Raw genomic sequence first — 8,530 nt, forward strand, 5'->3', positions numbered from 1 at the left:
ATCATGTGAATTTTGCTTGAATGTATGCACAATTTTATTTATATAGCACCTTTTAAGATAAATATCACAAAAATTTTTCTAAAAAAGTTACCCAAAAGCAACTTTACTTAAAAAGATGGCTCTTTAGTTGTTTTTTATAAGAAACCACCAAATCCGTAGATCTAAGGCTCAGTGGGGGAGAGTCTAGTGGGAACGTGGGAAAATCTGTGTCTCCTTTAGTTTTCTTGTATAACACAAGGTCTCTGATATCCTGATCGCAGGATATCAGAGACCTGCTGGAGACAAATGGCTGTAAAGGTTCAGTGATGTACATCAGTGTTTACCCACAGAGAGCTCTGAAAGTCACAACCAGAATCTTGAAGTGGACTCTGAAGTTGACGAGGAGCCAGTGCATCTGAATTAGAAAGTGACCTGACAGTACTCACAGGTGCATTCTGAACAACTTGCATACATTCTGAGGAGGTTTTGTTGAGACAAGTGAACAAGCAATTGCAATATTCCAGAAAGGATGAGATAAAAGTATTTGCCATAATTTCTAATTCACAGCGTGAGAATCACAGCGTGAGATTTCATGTGATCGTGATCATCCAAAGTTAAAGCACAAAACTGTCAGGGGCACAAACAAGGACTTCTGTTTTTCTATATTAATCTGAAAAAAAATGTCAGCCACCCATGCAGGACCTGAATCTGAATCTGGTATTTAGAAAATCAGCAGCACAAGAGAATACAAAAATAGGGGTTGACTTTGCCTCCACACCTAAACAGAAAAACAAGAACAGTCAGTGAGATTTGGCAAGTGGGGGAACACTAAGATCTGTTGTAGTTCCCAGCTCAGGGAAAATAATAACAGCTCACAATAATTTCTATTGGCACCATAGGCAAGAAAAGCAACTGACAATCTGTATAGCTTATATCTTTATATGTATATATTTACAAAAATTGCTATATTAAAGTTTTGTTTTTTTTGCTTCTATTGTTTATTGTTTATTTCATAGCATGGTGTCTATTATTCAGTGGAAAGACAGTGGATCACTGCTGGAATATCCACTCATGTCTCCTTTTGCAGGATGTCTCATGGAGCTGCCTGTAGGATTGTCTAGATTTGCATTCAAATGCCCATCCAAAACAAATGCCTCTTTGGGGAATGTTTGCTCCCTTTCAGCAATGTCTTCATTCTTACTTAAGTGTGATTTGGGATGTATATCAGTAAAATCACAACTTAATTGGAACCTGCAGCAATTTCTGTTTCTCTGGAATGATATGAGCCATGTCGTTTACATGAGCCATATCACAAGTCATATCAACGTTTATCCTTGTAATAATACAAAAAAACATACTTTGAGTTTTAAAACTACTGCTGAATACCTGAAAAAAGTAGAAAGAAATAGCTGTAGTTTCTAGAACAGATCTTTCTGTGAGAAATAGAGAGCTGCATTCTCTTGTAAACACTCCCAGGAGGCTAAACAGGATTTGAGGGTCTTCCGGCCCACTGTTTATTTTTTCTCACTTTCTTTCCCCCACTGTGTCCACTAGTGCTCAGGCACAAAATAACAAATCAGAAAGTTTAAAGTAAATAAATAGCTGGGTGAGTTTACTTATTTATTTATTTACTAGAACTCATACAAAAAAGTAATGGTAGTGGCTCATTTTGTATTTGTGGCATCTAATACCTCTAAAAGAATTTTCATAAAAAAATAAATAAATTTCAGCTTTGTGGTTGTTAAAAAAAAAGTATTACACATTTTTAAAGAGTCCACTCGAATTTCAGGTTTTCAGTAATATAGATACTTTACAGCAAACCCTTGATTTTATTCTTTTTCATTTTTTGTTTTCTATTGGTTTTATATAACTTTTTATTATATAACTAAATTGGATTAACAACAAAAACATTTTAAATAAATTATCATATTTAAACTATGAGTAGAAGAAATTACGACTGGATTTTTAAAAAATGTTTTGTAGTAAATTACACAGTAAAATATAATTAATCAGATGTATTTAAACTTTATAGCCTACTCTTTTTTTTTAGCTTCAGTGTGAAACTGTTAGTGGACAGTGAGGTACAAGTACAGAGCCAACTGTCCTTATAGTGATGAGGATGATGCTGATGGTGATTAAAGATGTGGACTTAATTGGAGTTACGGACTGAGTTAGTATTATACCGACACACTGTGTATGTGTGAGCGTGAGTGGGGCTGTCTTCTAGCGTTGACGTAGGCAACATAAGGGTCAAGTGAGCAAAATTAAGACGGTTAAACGAATGCGCGCGCCTTCAAAACAAAAAATATCAAAGCTTGTTTGTTTGTTTTTTGAATACGTAAAAAGACTTTGATGACGCATTGGGAAAACTTTTTAATTAGAGGAAGTGAAACTTTAATTGGAATGGTTAACAGGACATCTGTATTTTAGAAAGTACTAAGATACAGTACTAAGAAGGTCTAGATTTTACCCCAGATATTACAAAAATTTTAACCCCATATAAACAAAAAAAGAAAGAAAAGAAATGAAAGACTTCTACCACCGTCTTTGTTTTTTTGGAATTCCCCATTAATCTCCATTTACCAGAGAATTCTTACTCTTCTGTAAAGCTTTCGTCCTTCTCGAAAGGGGCTATAAAAATCTTTAACTTAAAAGTTATTGAAATTTTTTCCTATTTTTGTTATATATACAATTATAAAATATAAAGATAATAAACAAAAAAATAAAAAGATTTGAATTTGATTTTATGTTGAAGGAGCTGTAACCGGAAACGCTCGGTGTGCCATTGTCCGCGATGCTGCTGCATTTTTTATTTATTTTTTTAGGAACAGCGGCGGAGGACTGAGGATTTCACTCTTCGCTCGTCCCCTTCATTTAGTCCGCGGTAAAGAGGTCCGCCCAGGCAGTGTGCGGACCAGTGTGTCTCCCTCTCCAACTACCGAATATTTGGTTTTAAACATATATACTGCCGACATATTTCTCTGCAGAGAGGAATGAGCAGCAGGATAAATCTCCAGTGACTTTTCGGAGGAGAGAGTGGTCCCCGGTGCCAGCAGGGCAGATAGTTGCTGTCTGCCTGTGCCGCTGCTGCGGGCAGAGGACTACAAACGCTAGCTTACTTCTGCTTATGTCTCCTGTATGAAATAACAGCGCCAAGGTAAACTTCATTCGTTCATTTATTTCCTCTTTTTTCATCTTTTTTCTTTATTTTTTATAAACGTAACCAGTTTATACTGTCACTGTTACATTTTAATGGCAGGTTTATAAAGTTTGTAACATTTTATTATTTTTCTCATCGCCCACGTTTTTTTTCACTGATACTTGAACCCGTTGCAATAATCTAATCACGGGCATTGTGTTGTGGTTTAATTTGACATGACAGACATGCAGATTTAAAATGTAAAGATTCTGGCTGTTTATGGGGCATAGTTGTGGTTACTGGCCATGTGTCAGTGTGTTACATTGTCATTAATAGTCAAACTGAAGTGTACTAATGTGTTCGGAAATCTGATCGTCAAAAAGTGATTTCCGGTATTTGCAAAAAAGTGATTAAATAATATTAAAATTAGATAGATGAGTTGTTGGCCTATAATATGCAAAACATGTGCCAAATGTATAATAATAGATGATATCATAATAAATGATATCATCTTCAGACACAAACAACATTCCTGTCACAAGGTAGAACATGCAATCAGTTTTTGGCAAAGGGACTAAAATGTATTCTTTATTTATCTAGTTAAAAAGTATCGTTGGCATTAAAAATGGCTTTTTAAAGAGAATTTGCAACAAATAAAACATAATAGTTTTACAAAGATATTTTAAGTGGCCACAAAGGTCTGAATTAGTTATAATGTAGGTACAATGTCACATAAAGTCATAACTTCCAAAACATTAATTTATTTATTTTATATAGAACCACTTTGTAAATACTGTTGACCTCAGTCTATTTACCAATATATGCAAAAAAAAACAAAAAACTGCTAAAAACCTAAAAACAGAGCTATAAGACTTTATACGTGTTTACTGTCTGCTGCTTGTTGTTGCCCATGCAGTGAGTGATTGATAGGCTGAACAACTTCCATTTATTGAGTAACCCCCCAACCCCCCAGTCATTTAAAGGAGAGCTGGAGAGTGAAGGCCTTGTAAATAATATAGCCCACTGCACTGAAACCACCACTAGGTAAAGATCCTAGAAGTTTAATCAGGAAAATGGAGGCAGGAAGAGAGACAAGGATGGAGGGAGTTTGGAGGGGGGAGGGGGTAGAAGGCAATATGAAGGAGGGTGATGGGGCTGGAGGAAGGACAGTAAGGACATGGGGGAGGAATGCTAACTGAGGAGGAGGGTAAATGTAGGACAATGAGGGGAGTTGTAGCCAGTAGCCACCAGCTGAATAGATGTGACCTCAGGTTCCCTGGGGAGCAGCTGCTGGGGGGTGGGGGTGGGGGGCTCCCAGCTGATTTATAATGCCACTTAGACTCAGAGCCACACCCAGGCGTTTCTTCTGGATGTGTGATGTTTCCCATGAACGTGAGTGTGTTTGTTTCTTTGTTGGGGAGTGGCACACACGTTATGTGCGAACTTGTTACACTGAGATAGATGCGATCAATGTGTGTGTTTGTGTTGCTCTGTGAGACATAAGTGATGAATGTGTACAATTGCCCCCTGCGACACATGCTTTGTGCCGTAGGGGAACATTTCAAGCGGAAAGATGTAACGTGGCACAAATAATTGCCTTTTAAAGCCATTCACCTCAATTGCCTGCACACGTGCCCATCCTACCTTGAGTTTGAAAGCGGGTCAACAACCTGATGAGCTCTGAAACAGCGAGACATTCACATGCGATTAGCCAGCACCAACCTCAGCAGTCTTTTCTATAACACGTGCTCTCCAACCTTATGAGATTTAAAAATCCTATAAGAGCAACAATTTCTAAACAATATAATCACTTTGATTTGTTGCCTTTACTGGGTGCCATTCTCTTAGCGCACAGTTTTTTGGCACAAATACATTTGTTCACTCATATTTTCACCACATTGAACGCCAGTGCACCTCTAGCCCCTTTTCTTCCCTGTTCTTTCTTTAGATGGGGTGCCTCCTCTTTCTAAAATCAGCCCCGGAAACACCAGGGAGGTATGAAGCGGTTAACGCTGACCTCGGCTCTACAAGGTCTGCTGAGAAAATGAAGAATTTGTTCTGCTGGGAGTAAATGACAGCAGACATTTGCAGGGCTGTAAACTCTGTCATTCTTTGTTTATTATTGTGACAGCGTGAGTTTTTAACTGGAAGGCTCCGTGAGTTTGTGTAACTCACAAATAGAGGCAGTTTGTGTTTAGCAGGACAGAAAAATTACATGCGCTGTTTGCGCTGGGTTTCTTTGTCAGATAAGCAAATGTAGGGAAATGACAGGAAATGAGAGATGAGACAGCTATGGCGTGCAGTAAACATCCCCAACTGCACTCAAACTTGCAATTTTACAGCATTCCAAGTTTATTCCTTGTAATTTTAAAGAACATACTACGTCTTAGATTGCTGACATCTCACAGAGCAGCACGTTGGTACTTTAACTAATAGTTGTTATTGACTGATCTGCAGGCATTTAACATGAGACTCTAAAGGTGTCATTTTAAATGTTAAAGCTCATGACAGTACAATTAGAACTGAACTGAACACCATTGCACGCTAGGAAAGTGTCTTCTCTGGCACCACAGCTTTGGTTTGCAAATTTGAAGAAACAATAAGGCTTCTGGGACAGTGTCCTTTAAATAGATGAGACCAAAGCAGAGGTGTATGGCTGTAATGCAGAGCACCATGTGGCGAGAGCCAGTTCATCAGCACAAACACCTCATACCAACTATCAAGCATGGCCGTAAAGGAATGATGATTTGGGCTTGTTTTGCAACTACACCACTTGGGCACCTTGGAGTCATTGAGCTGACCATGAACGACCATTTATAACATTTATAAGCTTATTGCATTTTATAACTTTGGGGCCATCTGCCCAAAAGCCAAAATTGAAATAAAACTGGGTCCTGAAACACGACAGTGCTTCCAAGAGTCTACAATAAAGTGACTGAGTGTTGCAGTGGCCCAGTCGAAGTCCAGACGTCAATCCAACTGAAATGCTGCAATGGGACCTAAAGAGAGCTGTGCATGAACAAATACCCGTAAACCTCAATAAACTGTAGCAACGTAGGAAAGAAGAGAGCACCACAGCGATGCCAGAGACTGGCAGAAAACAATTCTTTCAACTTACTGCTGCTGAAGGTACAAGCTATTGAATTGTGGGCTGTACTTCATTTTTATACAAGCCCTCTAAATTTTGGCTTAAAAATGTGTTAAATAAATAATGGCACAGTGTAATATGTGAAGTCTTTGTATTTACCTAATTTTAAGACACACTGGAAGGGTTGCACCAGAAGTGTTATTGCTGTGCCAGATATGCAGAGCCACCCACTGTGATGATACATTGTGAATAAGGAAGCAGCCAAAAGAAATGGTTAACATAAAACCTTAAAATTAAAAGAGAGTCTACTTTTTTCTACCACAACAGTAGGAGATATTTAGGGGGTGCATTCTATTACAATATAATACAGCGGGTAACATCTGTTAAATGTATTGTATACAGAGGTTTTTGCAGGCTCTTAGCTACAGTTATTAAATAGTTAAACTGCTGACATCACAATCTGTCTTCATGCTCAAGTCCTCTTTTGAGCAATAATCTCTCCCCATGTGTCTGTCTAAATCACATGTATGCATGAACACATAAAACAGGAACAATTTGAGCTGTGAAGTGTTTACTGCTCCAGTCTCTCCTGGAAGCAGAAGGGGAGGTCCTTCACTTTTAGTGTAAAGTATGAAGCTCTAATGAAAGACATCTGAGTGTCTTTAATGAGCTGTGGTTTCGAGCAGGCTCTCCATAGAAAAACAGTTGAGGTGTCCATGGGTGGCCTCATGCAGTGAAACCAAATGTCAAAGTTTCTTTATTACATGTGTCCGTCCACATATCTGTAAAAAAACATGTAATGTCAGATTGCTGGTACTGTAGTTTCTTCCCTTTGAGTGTGTTCTCTTTGATTACCACCATGTAGTCTACTCTACATTCATAGCCTTGATTAAAATTAAATTAAAATACCTAAACAGCGGCTGAATGTCCAGATGAACAGGATCAACAAAACTTTACTGTTTTTCAATCTGTCTGAGAGAATGACATCATCTGTGATTGAGTTACTACTGGACAACTGCCTCACTCTAGTATTGCAAGTAAGTCACTGACAATCAACTAGCTTCACACCTCCAGAACTAACATGCTGTTGTGTGAGTCCTTGATATCACCCAGCTGCTTCCCCAGAGAGGATCTCATGGTTATAGCCAGACATACTCAAGCACCACCTTCTTTGACTGCAGCTGGCAATGTTGGTCCTTTTTCTGTAACAAAGAGAATGTCAATCTCTTGGAATTGCTGCAATTGTCACATCTAGTGCATAGACCTGGAGAATTGACCTATTTCTAGTCAGCAGTTGCCCAGATTACTGACTCTACTGGAGAAATAATGTTTATTCCTGTCTCCATCCCAACAGACAATTCATTAATCATTTCACAGCTGCAAATATTTATGGGAGACTGCAGGCTGCTGTCAGCCCAGGTTCTGCTCTGATTTTTGTAGAATTAAAAAATGCTTCAGCTGTCAGTTAATTTCCAGTCGCTCCCTTTGGCTCCAGTGCTGCTGTTGTTTAAAGCAGTTTCCAAGTTTGTTTAGCTTCTTGCACAGTTCCGATTACAGTGATGGACTGGTTTAGGTTTAGATCAGACACGCTTCATTCAGAAAGTCAATAAGCTGCTGTTCTGGCAGATCACAACCATTTCACCTCTTTGTAGTAAAGTAGCCTTTTCCTGGCTCTCGCTTGTCATTAACTTTCTTTGTTCTCCTATTTCCCACTGAACATCCATATATGTCATGCCTGGCTGGTTTCCAGGCATATTGATGCAGGCTTCTTGTACGTTCTTTAGCTTCCTGTGTTTTAGAGCAGGAAGGACAGAGTCAGCAAAGACAGGGAGTTTGGAAGGGCTTATTGTACAGCTGCTCCCAGCTCCACAGACTGAGCCCAAGGCTCACACTGTCACAGCAAGATAACCCCACAAGATTTCCACAGCCATCCTACAGTTTAGACTGGTGGTTGGTAGTGGTAAAAACTGGACCCTCTTGCCTTGTCTCACTCTGCTTTTATAGCATTGCTGTAAATGGTAAAACAGATGGCTCCTTAAAACTAAACAAAGCTTGTCTTCTGTCAAACAAATCTGCCTTACTTCAACAGCAATTCTTTTTTCAAGAATGCTACAGAATAAAGTGTGTCGTTACTTCTACAGAAACAAGTATTAAATTGGTTATATGTTTGTAGGCTCGAGGGAGATTTATGATTAACTTTGTGTCAAACCAAAGAGAGATTGGAGAGGCCAGGCAGGGAGGACGAGTCCAAAATAACGTTAGCATTGCACAGCTATTTTCAACACAGGGATAGAGCCCTGAAAAGCGATATGGTCTTGGCCCTC

General features: G+C 38.8%; 1 protein-coding gene across 2 annotated transcripts in view; it reads left to right on the forward strand.

Moving 5' to 3' along the window:
• The first annotated feature begins 2,809 nt into the window (after positions 1-2,809).
• Positions 2,810-8,530, forward strand: part of itgb1a (integrin, beta 1a) — a 26,321-nt gene continuing 20,600 nt past the window's right edge. For both annotated transcript variants that reach the window (XM_005740565.1, XM_005740564.1), the window contains exon 1: positions 2,810-3,136. The gene's annotated coding sequence lies outside the window, so the exon portion shown is untranslated. The remainder of the gene's footprint in view (positions 3,137-8,530) is intronic.

The sequence above is a fragment of the Pundamilia nyererei genome, unplaced genomic scaffold, assembly GCF_000239375.1.
Source record: "Pundamilia nyererei isolate P.nyererei 1_Seehausen unplaced genomic scaffold, PunNye1.0 scaffold00101, whole genome shotgun sequence".
Taxonomy (NCBI): domain Eukaryota; kingdom Metazoa; phylum Chordata; class Actinopteri; order Cichliformes; family Cichlidae; genus Pundamilia; species Pundamilia nyererei.